This window comes from Peromyscus eremicus, chromosome 5, assembly GCF_949786415.1.
Source record: "Peromyscus eremicus chromosome 5, PerEre_H2_v1, whole genome shotgun sequence".
NCBI lineage: Eukaryota > Metazoa > Chordata > Mammalia > Rodentia > Cricetidae > Peromyscus > Peromyscus eremicus.
This window is the reverse complement of record NC_081420.1, coordinates 11,254,613-11,274,847: the sequence shown is the minus strand read 5'-3', so window position 1 is coordinate 11,274,847 and position 20,235 is coordinate 11,254,613. Positions and strand designations below refer to the sequence as shown.

Here is a 20,235-nt window from a genome sequence, read left to right as displayed (position 1 = left end):
GGCGTAACTTACAAATTAAGGGATAGGTAGGTCGCGGGGTCTGGGGAAGGTGTATCACAGTCCAGCGGTGTTCTCTGGAGTTCTGCTTGGCCCACCTCCACCATCCAGCGTCCTGGAACCAAGAGAGCGTTCGCCGATCCGGATCTCGGGTCCCCAGGCGCCTCCCTTGGCCCCGCCTTGTAGGCGTGACAGTTGCCGAAGTCTCAATGGGGGTTGGAACTTCCAGAACAAAGCTGGAATGGCTACCCACTACAGGGAAACGTCATTAAAATAAAAGAGAGGTATTTTATAGTGAAGAGGGCCAATGCATCTATAAACATATATGAACGTAATAGCAGAGCCCCTCTGTGCTTGAAGCAACAAAAAAAAAAACTTGCAAAATTAAAGAGAGAAACAGGTAATTCAACGACAGCAACCCAAATCATCAATACCCACTTACAGTGACAGGCTGGGGGCAGATCAACACACTTGGACATCACAAGTGAGCACAGCGAACACTGCAGGAGTTCTGCTCCCCACACATTCTTCTACAGCCCACAGGGAACACGCTTCAATATGCTAGACCATAGAATGAGCTGCAATAAATGAGTGGACTAAAAATCGTAAGATAACGTCTCCCATCAGAGTGGAATGGTGTGAAAATGCACGACCAAAGAAAACCTGGCCAACACACAGAAAGGAAACAAAACATCTCCAAGTACCTAGGGGGGCTGGAGAGGTCACAGGACACCTTGGGGAGCAGCTGAAGCAGAGCTTGGGGAGTCATTTATAGCTTTCCATTTTTGTCTATATTGAATTAGATTGTTTCCAACTGATAAACTTTAGACCTCAAGAACCAGAAAAAGCTTCATGAATTACCCCACTTAACTCTTGACACTGTGACCCTCCCATGTGAAGAAATTGCCGTTCCTTGTGTGTTTGTGGCACAAAGCTCATTAGTGTGTGAGGTACCAAACAAGGGCAAAGATGGGTCATGAGCAATCACGGTAAGAGGAGATCCCACGGTTGTGGCTTGTCCCCACTGGCAGACATGCACAGCACTGGTCTTTGCTGACTGAGAGCTCCGTAATCATTGGGCGGGCCAGAGGACAAGTCCATCTGCTGCTGTGTCAGGATAACTTCAGCTCTATGAAGCATCTCCTTCTCTTTTTAAAACGATTAATTAACTTATTTATATACACTATGAGGGTTTGCCTGCATGTGTTTATGTACACCCCAGGCCTGCAGTTGTTCTGAGGCAGGAAGTGGGTGCTGGAGTCCCAGAACCGGGTGTGGATGCTGGGAACAGCTCAGGTTCTCTGCAGGAGCAGCAAGTGCTCTTTAATGGCTGATCCATCTCTCCAGCCCAGGCATCTCCTTGTCAAGTAAAAGGAAAGCATCTTCCTTGAATGTTTAAATAAGAAGTAATGCTGAGTATTTCACGTTGGACATTGTCACAAGATGACCTCTGCTTTTGAAGGTACTAAGACGTCAAGTACGTGACTCAGAACATCAACTGCACAAAAAAAACAACAGCAGACTCACTGTCCCAACCATGCAGTGGGACACCTGGAGGACAGTCTGGGTCTCAGCTCCTGAACATCCCCCATGCAGCACAGCTCACTGCTTCAGGAATTGTGCCTGATTTCTGCAACATGAACAACAAGGACCGTTCCGTGAAAACACGAGCGCTTGCATTTTATAGTGACAGCATTGTGTGGTTAAAGTTGACAATATGACAGCAATCTAAGCCACTGCTGGTTAGTGGTCATTGTAAAAATGCATGTGGCTGCCAAGTATGTGTGCTCTTCTTTGAATCCATGTCTGTGTCGCCTCTAAACTTCTCCTTTTAAAGGAAAAGAATTCATCAGCAGATCTGAGTTAGAAGTCCTATTGCCAGCCACTGCTTACTTCCACCGACAGTGCAGTGTTTACCTGGGACTTGGAAACTCATAAATCACGGTAGGGTCCATGCTTGGTTACTTTGCTGCTTTTATTTGTTTGTTTGTTGTTTTCACAGCCAGAAGCACTAAATGAATCAATCATGGTTCAGGATCTGCGTCTCAGGTGGGTGCGGCTGGCTCTGCGGGTGGGCTTCCGGCTCGGTGGGCAAAGCACTTCTGCCTTTCCAGCCAAATGGCACCCGGGAGTCTGTTATTATTTCAAAAACACGTCTACCCAGAGGGGCGCCCAGGGGAGACAGCACGGCTATGTTCTGAGGCAAAGCAGTGCTCCTGAGAATAAACTAACTCTGGTGGCTGCCTTCACACACCATGCGGAACCTGGGCTCCCCAGCAAGGGCTCCCTGGAGAATCTCTGGTTGGCAGGATATCTGAACCCCCTCTAAGGTGTATCTTCATGTCTCCAGCAGTCCCTTTCCACATTCTTAGAGCATGTTTCAGCCTTCCTACGTTTCAGCATTCCCCCAGAACAGCCTCCAGAGGTGCTTGTAACAGGCTGCATTTTTGCAACTCAAAGCCCTGAATAACTATTCAGGGCTGGACATGGAAGGGGTTGACATTGGAGAGGGGGGCTGGGAGTGGTCTCAGTATCCTTGTCTTTGACACTAGGTGATGATAAGGGGCCACCTTTCAGTTTCTAGACACTGAGTTCTGTTTCTCTCAAACCAATCTCTGCAGCATGAACGCAGAGAAAGTCCTGTGTCTGTCAGGGCTTTATCCAGGAGTCTGCCTGGTGGACCACGGGCATCAGAACAGAAGGAGAGTGGTTTCCTGTGCACATGTGAATGGGTGGAGGGAGTCCCAACACAGTCCGGTTCTGTTTTCTGTTTCCTGTTCCAGGTTCTTCTAGGGACCCTGTCAGCCCCAGACACATGTGGCAATGTCTGCAGTCCTCTGAGTTTGTGGAGGCGGAGAGAGCCAAGGAGGTTATAGCATGTGTTCCACACAGAAGGTGCCCCAGCATAGAGGGCAAAGCCTGGGATGCTCTGCTGTGCCAGCCGACCTGAACCTCCGTGTAGACTCTAGTTCAGCCACCCATCCTGAGGCTGAGCCTGGAGGCGTCCTGGTGAGTCAGAAACGCCCAGTCAGATGGACTCCTGGGCAAATCCTGTCTCTGTCTGCACCCCTCGAGCTCTGAACCAGGGAAGAGTTTCTGGGAAGTTCAACACAAACAAACCTTCTCAGCCTTGCTTCACAGTCCTTAGGAGACCAAATGGGCTTGTTGTTCTTTTTTTCTACCTGTCCCGTTCCCCCCCCCCACTCCACCCCATTCTGATTTATTCCTCCTCTCAAGCCCAAGCCATCAATGCCCTAGGGCCATGGTGACCTTTATCATTCAGGGCTATGACTACAACCTCGGGAGACCACCTGCATGCTACACCTAGAACCCAGGCAGCCCAGGGTATGGGATTTGACACCTAATACCTAACATGGAGGGCCTGCTGCTAAGGGAAAGGGTACAGTAAGGCAGGATGGATAATTCAGACCTTGCCTTCTTTGGAGTTGGCAGGATTTTATTATCTTTGTCTGCTCCCTCCCACTGAGGGAGAGGAAATAGTCCATGCTGGACTAATAATGCTCTACCCCGAGATATACCCCTGGTTTGTATTTAGTTTTTGTTTCTATTTTGAAACTTTAAAAACTTTTATTTTACTGTTTGCATGAGAGGTGTGGCAGTGCACATATGCAGCAGAGCCCATGTGGTCAGAAGATGGCTTTTGGGAACAGATTCTATCCTGGGTTCCAGGTGGGACTCAGGTCATCAGGGCTTGCACAGTGTGGTGGTTTGAATGTAATTGGCCCCCATAAATTTGTAGGGAGTGGTACTATTAGAGGTGTGGCCTTGTTGAAGGAAGTATGTCACTGTGGAGGTGGGGTTTGAGGCCTAATTGGCTCAAGCTATGCTCAGTATGGTAGACAGTTCACTTCCTGTTGCCTGTGGATCAAGATGTAGGACTCTCAGCTCCTTCTTCAGCAGCATATCTACCTGCATGCTGCCATGTCCTATCATGATGATAATAAACTAAACCTCTGAACTGTAAGTGAGCCATCCCGATTAAATGTTTTTCCTTTATAAGAGTTATAAGAGTTGCCATGGTCACAGTGTCTCTTCATAGCAACAGAAACCTTAAGACACACAGCAAATACTTGCCTCACTAAACCATCCCAAAAGGCCCTATTTCGTTGTGTTTTGTTTTACTCTGCTTTGGTGGATGAGGGTGGGGGGGGTGTCGTTCTATTTATTTATTTTTTTGAGACAGGGTCTCACTGTGTCTGGATGGTCTAGAACTCATGTACACCAGGGCAGCCTTGAATCTGAGGCAATCCTCCGGCCTCAGCTTCCTAAGTGCTAGAACTACCAGCAAGGGCCATCTGCCCAGTCTTTGTGTTTGTTTCTTTGGGTCACTGGGCTTCTGGGAGGACAGCTCTGTGCACGTATGCCCATCCCAGTATCCAGGAGGTCCTTAGCTTAAAGGTGACTCAGCTCACACTGCTTAGCTCTATGATGGTCCTAAAAGAAACTGAATATGGTAAGAACTGTACTTCTTATTTTTAACTGGGACCTCTCTCTGAATGGCAATAAGCAGTCTACCCCTCTGTCAAGCTGAGGACAGCAGCAAACTGCAGCATCCTATCAGCTCTGTGATCATGAGGAGAAATGGCTAACACCACAGTTTTCAGCCTGGCTCAGTGAGTATGCTCTATAGGTTAGCTGCAGTTGATGGAGTTTTCAACTCAGTGGGTTTATCAGGGACTAATGCCTTTCTGTATTGGTAATGTAATTTCTGCAGCCAGCCTGTCCTGTCCAGAGGTGGGAGGAACACACTGGCTGGCTCAAGAGAGCTTCAGGATGCCAGAAATGCTATTTAAGGAAATACTTGACCTGCAGGATGAAGGATGTGACTTCTCTGCAGCCTTCCCTTTGAGAGTTGTGTAGCTTTTTATACCAGATTAAAACATTCCCTCCTGGAGTGAGGCAATTTAGGAATCAGGAAGTAAAATGTACAAGTCTCAGGAAGTTCCTGAAATTACAAGATTGGTAAAGCTTTTACCCAAGCAAGGAGTAATGACTGCTGGGGTTGAGGAGTCCCACAGCCTTACCACAAGCTGCACAGTGAGCTCCAGGGAGGTGGTTTCCATGGACATCACCCATGCTAGGGTGGGCTTTTCAGTGATGCATTGGCTTTGAGTCACCCATGCTCCTCAAAGTGACCCCAATAAGCTCACTGTTTCCCTAAGCTAGACTTGGGTGTATGACGTTTATTGCTTTGCCCCAGGTGCCCTATCTAGGGTAAACAGGCATTTGTTCAGCTCCCTAAGAATCAGCCACACAATAGTTGCTGAGCTCAGCAGTAATAAAATCGAATGCATTGTGGTGCATGGCTTTAATCCCAGCACTCAAGAGGCACAGGCCGATGGATCTCCGGGAGCTGGAGACCAACCTGATCTCCATAGGTAGTTTCAGGTCAACCGGGGATACACAGTGAGACCCTGTCTCAAAAGGGGTGTCTGTGGCGGGTGCTGGAGAGATGGCTCAGTGGTTTGGAGCACTTGATTTTCTTAAAGAGGACCTGAGTTCAGCTCCTAGCACTCACATAGTGGCTCACAGCCATCTGGTAACCCCAATTCCAGGGGATCCCATGCTTTCCTCTAGCCTCCCGTCAGCATCAGGAATGATGTACAGGTAGTGTTCATATATATATGCAGGCAAAAGACAGAAACATAAAATAAAACTAAGTTCCTTTTTAAAAAGCAAATAGACGAGACCACCAGAGGGACAGGGACAGGGCCTGGGTCAGGAAGAGAGAGAAGCAGGAGAGCCCAGAAGCTCACAAGCCTTCAACAGCTGCTTCAACAGCCACCCACCCCACCACAGCCAAGTTCACAGCTGCATTTCCAAAGAGACTCATTATTTATGCAAACAAGCACTCCTCCATAAGCACAAGCTCCAAGACAGCAATGTAGTCTTAACAGGCCACAGCCCTGTTTAAAATATTTACCAAAACAGATGCCAAGTCTAACACCATGTAAAGTGGATGGGCGAAGAGGCCTGAGACACTTTCATCCTGGAGAGTAAAATCATGCAGACATGAGGGTGTAATGAGAGCAGGCAGGGCACGCTGGGAATGCTGGCACTCTCCATGGCAGGACATCCCCTGCAGAGGAAGGCTGTCTCCCCAGTTCTACCCCAGCTTGCACTTTCCCATCAGCCATTGTTTTTGCCTATCAAAAACTCCAAGCATGGGGGGCACACCATGGCACCTCAGGGAACTTAGCTCTGTCTTCACAAAGCAGGTTACTTAGCACCTTGTCATTTCTCCCTGGAGACTATCCGCTTGATTTTTCACTACTCTGAGTTTAACTGCCCTTTTCTCCATGACGGCCCGTCCAGGGCCAGGCCCCTATGTCCTAGATGTTTGCAGTCTCCAAAACTTTGTTCGGCCCCATGTACAAGGGTTCGGCTCAAACTACTTCAAGTCACTGTTTTCTTGTGGGATTTGTGTGCCTGTGTAACACTGAGGCATTAAAGTGTTCCGTGTGTCCTGAAGTTAGCGGAACTGTGTGTGAAGCCCAGCCAGACACTCTAGGAAGCAGAAGGAAGGTGTGTCACACAGGTACTGCTGACTAGGACAAGTCTACTGATACAGGTATGTCCCAGAAGAAACAAACACTTCTGGGGACTTGTGTGTAGCTGGGTTCCCTTGGAACAGGGCTCCTGACTGGATGCTTCCAGTCAGAGTCACCCAGACTGGAGTGCAGGGCAGGTTAAATCATATGGCTGGTTCGACCGTCACAGACTAGGGGTAATTTGAGATAATTGGTAGTGAACAAGGTACACAGATTCACAGTTTCGGAGACTGTGTTACAAACTCAAGTCATTTTGTATGATCTGTGACATGAGGACCCGAGTGTGCTCTCCAGCAGCTAGAGAAAGCACCAGAGACAGACAGACCCCTGTGGCTCCCTGGCCGACAGCCTAGCTTTCCTGTTAAGTTCCGGGTAAATGAGAGACCCCACCTCAAAACAACAAGGTAGAAGACACCTGAGGAAAGAGCTGAGACTGACCTCTGGCTTCCTCATGCACACGGGCAGGCGCACTCACTAAATTAAATATATAACAATAAAATTGACTGGCATCCCATCTCAAGGACGGGGGTCACAGGGTGTTTAGCCAGGCTGCGGGCTGATGGGAACATGTCCACCCAGACAAGGTGGCAGGAATATAACAAGCTCCATTGTAGACAGTGACAGAACTCTCAGACTCATGATGACGCACAGCCCAAGACCCATCAACTCCAATGCTCAGAACCTTTTATCAAATAAAATAATACTGGTCCAACCCCGAGACTGCACATCTGTGAGCCTATGAGTTCTGTGTGTGATAAAGGACTGGGTCTTCAGTGTTCAAGTAGATGTGCGAAGCAGGCTAAGATAGAGCTCCACCACCACCCCTCTGCCCCAAAAAAGAAAGGAGATGTCTCAGCAGGCAAAGGGCTGGCTTCACGCTAGAAGCCCAGCACCTCAACTCTATGCTCCTGTGTCAAGCGAGCTAGCCTCAGACATGTTGCATGTTTTCTGGGATGGCCTCTTCTCTGGTAAAAGCAACTGAATTTTATTTTTTTAATTTACTTGACCTCAGAATCACCAGATGCACTCATTCTTCAACCTCTGCCATCAGGAAGGCCCCTGTGGCTCAGATGGGGTTGTCTGTACTGTCTACCCAGTAAAGGCGCTTAGCACTGGCACAGGGTCACATGGTGCTTGCAATCAGTGATCAGTGCCGGGTTCCAGTGGAGGCTGGCAGCAGCCATCAGGTACATAAGAACCGAGGGAGCAGAAAACTGAGGTAGCAGCCAGCGCATGGGAGGCCCTGAGTACAGCTCGTATCTCCCTGCATGCCTCTTGCTCGCTGCCTTAGGCTCTCTCTCTCTGGTGTCTCTTTTTCTAAGAATACTAACCTTCTTGACGAACTCCATGGGCTGGGCCTCATGACTTTATTGATTTCTTTCTTTTTCTTTTTCTTTCTTTCTTTCTTTCTTTTTTTTTTTCCCGAGACAGGGATTCTCGGTGTAGTCCTGGCTATCCTGGAACTAGCTCTGTAGACCAGGCTGGCCTTGACTTCACAAAGATCTGCCTGCCTCTGCCTCCTGAGAGTTGGGATTAAAGGCATGCGTCACCACCACCCGGCCTGACTTAATCAATTTCTAAGATTTACCTCTTGATGCTAGCACATGATGGGACAGAACATCAATGTAAGAATTTGGGGAGACACAAACAGCCAATCCCTATCATGGGCAGCTGGAAAATTAAAAAAGAAGGCCATAAACTGGCAAGTGCCGCGGGAATCGCCTCTCTGTTGCTGTGACAAAATACTTGTGATAATCAACCTAAAACAAAGAAGGTTTTCTAGGTTTTAGCTCATGGTCACCTGATCCTCTGGCTTTGAGCCTGTGGCAACAGAGCACATCATGGGGGAACTTATGCCTTGGTGGCCAGAAGCAAGGGAAGACACCCGGATGGACTGAAGCTCCATGTCCCAGCAACCTAACTTCTTCCCGCTAGGCGCCAGCTTCTCAAGGGTCACCCCTCCCATCGGTGCTACAGACTGGTGACCAAGCCCTTTTGTAGAGCACAGCTGACCGATTCTCAGCTACCCACCAGGTGACACCATATCCTTGTGTGGTGGAAACGACAGACAATACCATGAACAATAGGCTATGCTCCCAAACCAGCCTGCTCCAGCCTCGGGTTGAGGTCCTGAGATGGGGAAGCAGCGTCTGAGCAAGGAAAACTTCCGACCACCAGGTGGATTACACTCAAGTGGCCCTGAATAGCTGGAGCTGCCTTTATTTATACTCGAACAGAGTTTTTCTACCAGGCTTACATGAACAGCTTTATTACTGGCTCCTGTTTTTATTTTTAAGAAATACATCGTAATCATTATAAAAGCCCCCATTGTTCCCCTTTATGTGTCCCCAAATACTTTCCCACCCCCTACATAACCTTACTCTAGACACAGAGTTCAGCATTTTTGCAGGCTTAACTAAATACCAAGTCAGACACATCCTGCTCCACAGCACTTATGTCAGCTGGCAGCTACTGTGGTTACAAAGTTAAAAAGTAACAGACATGGGTACAATGTTTAAAGGACAACAATATCCAAACCCTGACAATTCTGTCATGTCTGCAAGATATGTTTTTATGCAGTTCCCTTCTCTACAAAAGGGCCCCATGTCTCAATCCCTCTGTAAAAGGCAGACTGTGATAAGGCACTCTTTTCCCATCCCACTATACCATACTTCTTCCACCAATATAAGCTCCTGTGTGTGCTAAAGATGGATCTCTCCATCCCGTATTTACATTGCATTTTCCCCATTGGATCACACTAGATCCTATCACTGATTCTATGTGCTTGGTGTCCAGGGAACTTACTCTCAACAGTTGGCACAATGTGTACTCCTGAGGCTTTTTCCCTATTCTGTGTATGCATGCCTTACTCTCCTTTCCAGAACTGTGAGACATAGTGAATGTTCCAAGTGTTGTTTTCTCATATGTACCTAACTGTCTCTATTGAGTCAGAAAAGTTCCCAGACTCAGACATTGTAGTTAGTAATTCCAGATAAGAGATTTGAGAAACATTAGCCCACTGCTGAATCTTAGGGGAAAATATTCAAGGAAGAACAGAATTTCCGGGGAAAATTAGAACTCTTACATGTGTGACTGACAAAGTAAAACTAAAAACCACCCAAAGAATCAACAATATAATGAGAGAGAAAAGAGCTTGCAAGCTGCACGAATTTTGCAAATTCCTTCACTGTCCCGTGGACCACTGGTCCTTGCCAAGTGAGAGTCTATTTCTACAGGTGCCTTGCCCCGAGGAAACCCGTGGGACAGGCAGTCATATGCTGATCTCAGGTGAGGCTGCATGGCTCCCGACAGCTAAGCTTGAGGGTTTAGGTGAACAGTAAAAGTGGGCTGCTCTCAAAGAGACAACTCGGTATGCACGTGACACTTCAGTAGTGAAAGAGAAAAAAATCCATGCAGGATTTTTTCTAGTGCTTAGAATGTTTACAGCAGTCAGAGAACTCAGCCCTACAAGTCACCGCCTATGCCCCTTAGGGGTGGCTCACACAGGCCTTGCCATGTCACACACAAGGGCTTCTCCAATGCCAGCAGGAACCACCAAGCAGCTCCTTGGCTGACTGTTTCTACTGGTACATAGGGTTCTGCTTGCAGCTGTCGGAAGCTGAAAGCTGGGGAGCCGGCCTGGTGGTATGTTTGGGCCTCTGCGTGTTATAACCAAATGACTGTGTAGTACAGGAGGTAATGCCGGGAAAGCATCTGCTTGAGCAGCAGGCAAAACCACACCTGTCAATCCTGCAAGCGCTTCAGGCTTCCAACTCGCTTCTCAGAAGGTGTGTGCTGACGGCTTCTTGTGTTTGCCTTCTAAATCCTCTCTCAGAATCGCCCCGGGCCAGGCTTGGTTTTCACAGTGAAAGAGATGACATGGCTGTGAAACCTCTTCCCCGGAAACCATACCAGCAGCCTCTTAAACCTCAGGAAGCTGAACTCCAGTCTGAATTCCGTTATCACCACAGCCTGGGGCGTGGTGGGAAGCCGCTGGACTAAATCAGAGAATGGGATTCCAGTGAAGAGACACCTGAGTGCTGCCCCACTCCTGCTGGGCAGGAACCTGTAAGAATTTAGGAATGCCATTCCTCAAATGAGCCTCCAGGGGCACCTGAACCACACTGCAGGGAGCGAGAAGAAGACGTGTGGTCACGTGTGGTCACGTGTGGTCAGAAGAGTCTGGGGGAAGGGGTGGTCCTGGTTCAACCCACTGTAGAAAAGTGGCTCTTCCCAGGTCCTTTTCCCAGACTCCTCCAGCAAGGTCCCCCTGAGGAAGAGGGACATTAGTTACGTGTTGCAGTAGTCTTTGTTTCCTGAAGCTTGTCATCTGCTGCCTTGCTGACCCTAGAGAGACAGCTTGTCCCAAGGGTGGCCTAGAGACAGCAAACAATGACTTGCAAGCATGTCTTAACTGAGAGAGCTGACCCTCTTTTTCATTCCAGGCCACTGTGCCCAGCCTTAGCGGCTTCAGGACCACGGAGTGGATGGCTGGTACAACTCAGGACATGGAGCCATTGGAATCATTCAAATGAGCCAACCCAAATATGCTGTTTATTTAATTATTTCCCTCAGAGCTGCAATCACGGTGCTCATGCAGGCCCTCCTCCTGCCTCCTCACTCCTGGGGCTTCCTGTATCTTGAGTCTGTGAGCATGAAGACTTCTTTGATGACAGTAATGTCCATATCTGCATACGTCACCACCCCTGATTAAAACACTCTGGTTCGATGTGGTGCTCCACACCACTCCTAGGACCTGGTAAACTGAGGCAAGTGGTTTCAAGGGATTCAAGGCCAGCCAGGGCCACGTAAGCAATGTCATGTCTCAAAATAAAATTGAAAGAGGGCCAGCTCAAGTGCTAGAACATCCATTTAACATACACAAAGTCATGGGTTTAATTCTCAGGAAAGCTCAGCGCGCGCGCGCGCGCGCGCGCGCGCGCACACACACACACACACACACACACACACACACACAGAGCGGTGATAAGACAGAGACAGACAGACAAAAACCTCGAAAAACCAAATCCTTGATACATTTTAAAACATAAGTCCCACTTTTTTTTTGGGGGGGGGGTTGTCCTGATTTTCCAAGAGCCCTGACTCCCTCTTTGCTTTGGTGTGCTGTTCAGATCCTTGAACTCTTCATTTCTGCTCCCACCTACACAATGCCTCCAGTTTACCCACATCCAGTCTCCGGAAAAGAAAATGTAGACAAAAATGAGCGGGCTGAGTGAATTACTGGTTGGCAGCACCCAAACCTCACATTTCCCACACAGGTAACCTCAAAGCAATGATGCCCCTGAGCTCCTGAGCCAGGCACCTGGAGGAGAGACCACAGGGAGCCTCAGATGCCAATCAGTCCACAGAGTCAAAGTGAGTGTGAAAATCAACGTCGGACGTTCTTTCCAAACACGAGGCAGGATCAGCACCTCTGGGGGGGGGGGGGTCAGGCATGTGAGCGTGTGAGTGTCCTGCCTTGCACACTGGAGGCTCATAAATGGCACTTGGGTTGGAGCTGGCTATGTGTGACATGGGACAGGGGTCAAGGGAAACCCGGTAACCTGTTACACCTGTAGTTCTCTGCCAAGTCCCTTTTTCCTATAAAGAAAAATGCTTCCTTTTCAGGCCTTCTGACCAAGATATAAAAGCAAGTATCTTCCAGGCAACTTTCACAGCAGCAGCAGGAAGGCAGCTGGGGACTGTGCCCACATCCAGGCCTCCACTTCGTGAGCTCTGAAAGCAGAGAAGCACTGGGTTCAATTTCTGCCGTCAGCCTGGCATTCTGGCGTCAGCTGCCTTTTTCCTACTTAATTCTCTTTAACCACAGAACTGTGCAGCTTATCCTGAGTTATGATATCACCAACTGCAGTCCTTAGTACAGTTAATCACTATTACACAAGTCAGTCTTGCCCAGGTACCCATGGACAGAAGCCACCAAAACATTTACTCAACAAATAAAATAATAATAATAAATCAAAGGCTGGATTGCTCTCGTAGTTCAGATGCCTGGCAGTTAAGAATGGTTGCTGCAGCCGGGCGGTGGTGGCGCACGCCTTTAATCCCAGCACTCGGGAGGCAGAGCCAGGCGGATCTCTGTGAGTTCGAGGCCAGCCTGGGCTACCAAGTGAGTTCCAGGAGAGGCGCAAAGCTACACAGAGAAACCCTGTCTCGAAAAACCAAAAAAAAAAAAAAAAGAATGGTTGCTGCTCCTGTAGAGGCCCCAAGTTTGGTTCCCAGTACCCTGAGGGCCACTCACAATCACCTGTAACTCCAAATTAGGGAATCCGATGCCTTCTTCTGGCCTCTACAGGTACCTGTACTTGAGTGCACACACACACACCCCGACCCCCCTGCATACACATATCTTTATAGTTTTATAATAAAACGTGAAAATATTTTTTTGGCAAGTGGTGCCCCCTTAAGATGAATTCACAGAGAAGGAAACGGGACAAACTTCAGCATACACATCGGGCAAACACTGGCTTCCCACAGTTTACATCACTCACACCCCTGGGAGTACAAAGCCTACAAATTAGAGCTGTTGGTGCTTCACAAACCTAAACTTTCACTCCACAGAACTCCTGCTCGTCTGAATGAATTTATGCTCTCAGTCACGGAGGGCTCATTACATACACGGATTGTTTCGTTGGTACCCTGACTGTTCCCTGATGTTGGATCTGGGCTGGGGAAGGTTTGCCATCGTTGGAACAGCACGCAGAACCCACAATGTGAAAGGAGTCAAGCATAGAAGCAGGGCAAGATCAAGACACGAGAAAGGGTCTTTGTGGACTGTAAACGGGCCCACACGGCAGGACTTGCTTTCTGGACACAGGAGGAGCCTCTCAATGATAGGGTGTCAAGGAAAACCAATCCCAGTCCTGAGCCCAGAGCATCCTTCAGGAAGACTCCATCAGTACCAATCAACATGAATTCTAGGCCAGCTCTGACAGATCTCAGAGGCTTTTCTGACTCTCCCTTGTCCAAATGAACCATAAGAATGGCACAGTTCTCAGGGAAGGGTATTTATGGCCTGAGAAAAAGCAGGCCTCCCCAAGCAGAGCAGCCCTTGGATGGCAGGAAGGAGCAAAAGCCACAGGGAAAGCTCAGTGTGGCAGAAAGCCAAGGGCCAGCCACATACAGCAACGGTGCTAAACGCTTACTGGGAATTGCACGGCATGCTCTCCCCCAAAGGAGAAGCTGTAAACTGAAACATTACATCAACTGGCTGGGAGGATGGACCAATTAGGAAAGAGCTTGCCGTACGAAGAACGAGGGTGGGGTTTACACCCCTAGCACCCACATAAAAAGCCAAGCGTGGCGGCACATCTGTAATCCCAACATTGGGAAGGCAGAGACAGGAGCATCTCCGCAGCTCCTGGCCAGCTAGTCTAGCCTGATGGGTGAGACCCACTTTTAGTGAGAGACCTTGTCTCAAAAATAATATGGAGAGCAATCACATAAGACACTCAGTGTCGAACTCTGGCCTTCATGTGCATGCCTGCATGTGTATGTATCACCTTCACACATGTAAACAGGGGTACAATACACACAATAAATAATAAAATGTTTCACCCTGGCTTGTTTCTGATACTGGAAAGTGTCTTCCCCCAGTAGTGTGGAACAGCCAGGCTCTGTCATCTTCCTTATCCTGTCTGCATGCTGTGAGGACAGTGGTGGCCCTAGGCTTCAGCATGAGAGACTCTGGAGGGCCAGGGCAGGACAATGGCTTCCTCACAGTCCAGTGACTGACAGTGCCATCTAGCCATGTCATATGAACAGAAAACAGGAACAAACCTTCACACTAACCAACCACAAAAGCCGTCCATCTGCTCAGTTCACACTATGGAAGAAATCCACAAATTAAAAGTAAAGCTAAACTCCAGCTCCCTGAGGTTTACAGACTCCCTCTGCCACTCAAACTATGACGTGACCACAGTGTGCTTCTGACTTCTCATGAGTAAAAAAAGTCCAGCTTTTCTCTTGCAAAGGTCAAGATGATGTGAAGACAGCGGAACTCTGTAGAAAGGAAGGGGATGAGGCCTAAGCTAACGCAGTTGGGTCTGGGTGTCCTGGGATTCAACTAACTGCAGCCTCAAAATGGAGGAGGCAACACTGGTCCTGTGAGCGCAATTCAACTAGGCCCGTAACGGTCGAATCTGTACTAAACACACACAGAGCATTTTCTTGTTATTCCCTAATTAATACAGTGGTGGTGGTTAACAGGTCCTAGGATCACCCAAGAGACATGCCTCGGGTCCTGTCTGCAGAGGATGATCTAGATTAGGTTACATTAGTATATTAGTACATAGTTGAGGTGGGAAGACTCCCCCAAATGTGGGAGGCATTGTACCATGGGCTGCAGTCCTAGACCGAATGAAAAGGAAAAGTGAGCTGAGCACCAGCGTTGTCTCTCTGCTCCCTGACATGTGACCACTGCAATGTGACCCGTGTCTCCTGCTCCTGCTGCCCCGCCTGCCCCCACCGTGACAGACTGCAACCTCAACTGTGAGCAGGAATCCTTAAGTTGCATTTGTCAGGCATCTGGTCACAGCCGCCAGAAAAGTGACTCATCAGACAGGGTGACGGTGCATTAACATTCACACTGTGCTGGGTGCTGTGAGTGTGGAGCTGAACTGTTTGCTCTAGAGATGACCGACCTCTGAAGTCTGACCTTAGGGATTTCCTGCATAGTGAACTGCAGTCTGACTTGATGTACCTATGGTCAGTAGTGGAGTCTTAATCAAAGATAAGCAGTCAAATCGTCCATATTCAAGACAGATGGACAGGAAATGTCACCGTTTTCACTGTCTCTCTCCTACTTCATTCCCCGGGTCTTATGTATGGCATCTCCTCTTCTCTAGCTAAAACTATAGGACTGCCCATCTGGTGGGTGGGGTATGTGCACCCATTTTTGTTTTGGTGGCTATTAGATTCTAAACTGGAAATGCACCCTATTAAGGTCTGCAAAGTGAGGCTGAGGGGGAGCTCAGGGGCAGAGTATTTGCTGTAGAATGTACAAGGGCCTAGGTTCAATCCACACTGAAATAAACCCACAGAGAAACTATCTGTTGTAATTTTTACTTTTGGCACGAATAATGGAGGATGAGCTAAGGCGTAGAATACAGGGACAGGTGTTCAGGTGAGGTGTGAGCACTGGCATTTTGGTTGTTCTGAGACAGGGTCTCTCTATGTAGCCACGGCTGCCCTGGAACTAACTCATCAGGTAGACCACATTGGCTTCGAACTCACAGAGATCCACTTTCCTCTGCCTCTTGAGTGCTGGGATTAAAGGTATACACCATCGCACCCTGTCGCCATGGCATTTCATACAAAGGACTTGGGCCTGCATCTAAAGCACTTGGGTACCCACAAGGGAGAGAGGGTTAATATGCAGGACACTGAGCGGGCATTTCACACTCAGAACATGGCTGTGAAATAAGAAGCTTTAAAATATAAAATGGGAAACAAAGAACTCAATCCAGGCTCTGCTTGTCTCCCTGACTTAGCTAAACTCTTCTGTTACTTTTGATGACACCCTTGCTAAACACCCAGCCAAATCACCAGCAACAGCTCAGAAACATCCTCTCACATCTGCTCAGCAAACGAGGCACAGAAAAATGGTAACTGGACCAAAGGCAGGATCAGCTGGTACAAGCAGCTTGATTCTAGAGAACCTTGAGGTCTGCTTACACTATGGGCTTAAGAGAAAGTTCAAGAACAAACTCCAACAACATCAACTACCCTCTCTGTAATAAATGATCTGCTTTTCACTTTTAAATGACAGATGGCCTCTGACCCAGGCCATGTATAAGGTGACTTTCTCCAATGAGGAGTTGTTACAGAGCTGTACAGCTTCTCTCAGGAGCAAAGAAACCGCAGGCACTTCCATTCAGAGTAAAGGGTGGCAGATCGTTAAAAAAAAAAACAAAAAAACAAAAAACTAAAACTAATACAATTTTAAAGGCAATTGCAATACAGGGACCAAAAAATTTCATGTTCTAAAATATGAATGCTAGCTATATATGTTTATATATATGTATTATACAGGTGGCTGTGAGTATAAGCTATGAAATTTGATAGACCACATTTTGGGGGACATGTTGGGGAAGGGGGGAACAGAAACCATGTGCTATGGGAACTAAGAGGGGGCTTCTGAGTACAGAAGGGAACAATGGAGGCAGGGGACAGAGAAGAATTAAGGGGCAAAGAATTAATGGAAAAGAATTTTGTTTGAAATTTCTGCAACAAAACTTAATACACTACATGCTAATAAAAAAAAAAACAGAACACATGGTTTGAAAATGATGCTGAGCAGAACAGTAACTATCTGCAGGTAAAGTGGGCGGACTAGACAGAGGCATTCACTCAACTCTTGCTTTTGACAGGCTCACGGTGAATCACAGGATTTTCACTAATCTTCAGATAAACACTGTAAATACTGTTCTTGCCTCAGACATCATCTGCTGGCTAGCAAGGGATCTTCTTACTGAAGAATGGACAGCACCTCATCCATCAGCCTCCGAGAGGAGACAGCCTTCCTGGGAGATTCCCCACAAGCAAAAACCATAATGGCATCTGAAGAAACCCAGGACCGTGCCCTGCAGAGCAGGACCGTACCCTGCAGAGCAGGACCATGCCCTGCAGAGCAGCCCCCAGCCCCACCTTCACTGGTTACTCAAGGGCATCACATGGCCCAGCAACAGACAGATGACGGGAAACAGAGATGCTTCCAAAACACAAGAACAATACAGAAACAGCCAGCACCCACACCGATGGCATCCATACGCAAAAGCGGCACCCACATAGGAGGGACACTGGTATAGAAGGTGCCACCTGGGGGTCTATTTTAATGAGCCCTGGTTTTCTGGATCATTGTAAGATTGTTCACAGACACGGTTCTTGGTCTGAGAATCTTCCATTTCAGCAAATTCTTCAGTGGACTTGTTAAGAAGCACCGCCTTCCTTCTGTCCAGTTGCCCGGTCGGGGCCATCTCACTCCCCTTCCTGATTTCCTACGGCCCGTGCATCAGCCCTCAGGTCTCTTCCCAGAAGAGACTTGGACCCAGCCTCTTCTCTCTTTCCTGTCCACAGTCCTAACAACAGACTCCGCTACCCCTGCTGCAGTTTACCCCTGGCCTCCGAGGCCCACGCCTCCTCACACAGCCTCCTGACAAAGACGTCCTTTCAAGAGGTAAGTTCAGTGAGATTTTGTCGCCTCCTTTCTTCAAACCCTCCACACCCTCCCTGCCACTCCAACCAAAGCTTCAAATCCTCCCCAGAGCTGCAAACTGCTGGCCTCCACTCTTGAGACAGCCCTGCCTTTTCCTCCAGGGAGCCACCTGACCGTCCTACTGGACTTGGTGAACCAAAGCTTTTCCTCTAAGATGTAGATGTGTGTCCTTTACCGCTTTAGCATGACTTCATCTCAAGGTCTATCTCCCTCTAAAAGCTACCCTTTCAATTCAGTCTTCAGCGTCACCTCTGAGGCACACCACCCTGCTCACACTCCATCAACCTCCTCCTGCCCCTGCTTACTGGCATCTGCGACCCCGTCTATTGTTGCTTTACGGCTGGCTGCCCTCACTGGGCTGACGCCATTACCTTTAAGGAAATGGCATGGAGGTCTCCTATGGTTTACACAGGAGGTAAGTATGGAGCTTATCCCCTCCAAACTGATACTGAAACTCGGTCCCCAGTGCAACAGCAGTGAGAGGTGCTAAGCCTTTAAAAGGTAATAAGGGGGCCAGTGAGATGGCTCACAGGGTTAAGAGCTGAAGGCAAGCCCGATGGACTCCAGAACCCACGGATAGGTGGAAGAGGAGAGCCACCCCCCAAAAACACACGCACACACGATACACAAATAATAATAAAAATCTTTGTTTATTTGTCTGTTTTTCGAGAGAGTTTCTCTGTGTAGCCCTGGCTGTCCTCAAACTCACAGAGCTCTGCCTTCCAATGCCTCCAGAGCGCTGGTATTAAAGGCGTGCACCATCACCACCCAGCAATAAATAAAAATCTTAAAGGTGATGAGGTCATTAAGAGGGATCAAAGTAGCCCGGTGTGGTGGCACAGGTCTTTAATCCTAGCACTTGGGAGGCACAGGCAGGCAGATCACTATAAGTTCCAGGCCAGCGTTGTTTACATAGTGAGTTCCAGGACAGCCAGAACTACATAGTGAGACCCTGGAGACAGAGGGTGGGGAGAAGGAGGAGGAAGAGGAAGAAGAGGAGTAGGAGGATAGGAGACAGAGAGAGAGATATCAATGCATTTCTTCAGGAAGTGAATTTGCCATCTCGAGAGTAGGCTTCTAACAAAGTAGTCTACCCCTGACCCACCCACTCCCAGGCCCCCCCACCACAAACCTTTCGCGACACTTTCAATAGGAAGGTAAATAGCACAGGGTCACCAACAGAAGTAATGTAGATACTGGGGCTGTGCTCTTGGACTTCCCAGGCTTCCCCCGACCCTTAAGTGATATCCTGTGTTCTAAAGAGGGACCAGAACACCATGCACAGGGGGTGAACAAGCTGAAGAAGCAAGGGTGTGGAGAGTGGGGGTAGTGGTGTGGCTTTCTGTCAGCAGCTGGGAGTACCCCAAGGAGACCTGCACAAGGTAAGGCCCATTAACTTCGGGATGAGGGCGAGCACTCACCAGGCCCTGCCCTTCAAGGATTTATAGGCCATTAACAGTTACAGGGGGAGAGTTTATGAGGCTACACCCCTCCCCAAGATATACCGGCCTTTATCAGTCATTGGGGAAAAAGAATATTTTGTCTTTAGTGGTCGAGCCACTCACAAGCTGTGCAGGCTCCTCTACGTAACCCTAGATAAACTCGCTGGTTCCCCAAGCTGCTCTGGGGTAGAATTGTTACATTGTTTCTGTCATCCGTACCCTATCTGGGGTGAGCAGACATTATTTGTCTTCCGAAGAGAAAAAGTCATACAACAGGGCAAAGACCTTCACCCGCCAATTATAACTGCTCTTGAGCCTAATTTTTTTTTTTTTTCAAAATTAAGTCAGGAGGAAAACTCACAACCACTGTGTGAGCACACTGGACTACGGTGAGTCTGTTCTCTTAAATCTAAAAACGTGGCAAGAAAGGTGTGTATCTACTGACGTCAAGGCTTTCAAGTTACTGTGGAGACAGGGAGCACTTCTGAGGGAAGACACAGGCGTGGGGGGGGGGGGGACTGTGGGGAGGCTCAGTAGATCAGGTGCTTGCTTAGCATGCGTGGAAGCCTGGCTTCGATCCCCTGCACTTCACAAACTGCCCGTGGGCTTACCCTGTAATCTGAGCACTCCTGTAATCTGAGCACTACGAGATGGAGGCAGGAGGACCAGGAGTATGAGGTCTTCTTCCTAGCAATAGGGAGTTCAAGGCTCACCTTGGCTACCAAGAACTCCCGGGGGTAAAACACTGGGCTGGGGCTCTGCCTGTTACCTGGTTATCCCCTCCTTCCTGCCACAGGGCCCTGAAGCAGGGAGTTGGGCAACGTCAGCATCCGCCTTCAAAAATGACACAAACTTGTTCTGCTCCTCCAGGGTCTTGGGCCTAGTGAAGTGCTTAACCTCGTTTCTAATACAGTCGGCACTCACGGGCAGGGAAGACTGTGATGGAGCGAATTGGGCATCCCTGCCTCAAACTCAGACAACAGGAACAGAC

At 48.5% G+C, this 20,235-nt stretch overlaps 1 protein-coding gene and 1 long non-coding RNA gene across 2 annotated transcripts in view; one reads left to right on the top strand and one right to left on the bottom strand.

Annotated features, from left to right (window-relative positions):
• Positions 1-20,235, bottom strand: part of Ror2 (receptor tyrosine kinase like orphan receptor 2) — a 191,346-nt gene that overhangs the window by 61,727 nt on the left and 109,384 nt on the right. The gene's annotated exons all lie outside the window — the stretch shown is intronic.
• Positions 1,698-12,501, top strand: LOC131910956 (uncharacterized). Its single transcript, XR_009379252.1, has 3 exons — positions 1,698-1,941; positions 2,781-3,006; positions 11,849-12,501. It is a non-coding gene; the product is annotated as an uncharacterized LOC131910956 (long non-coding RNA).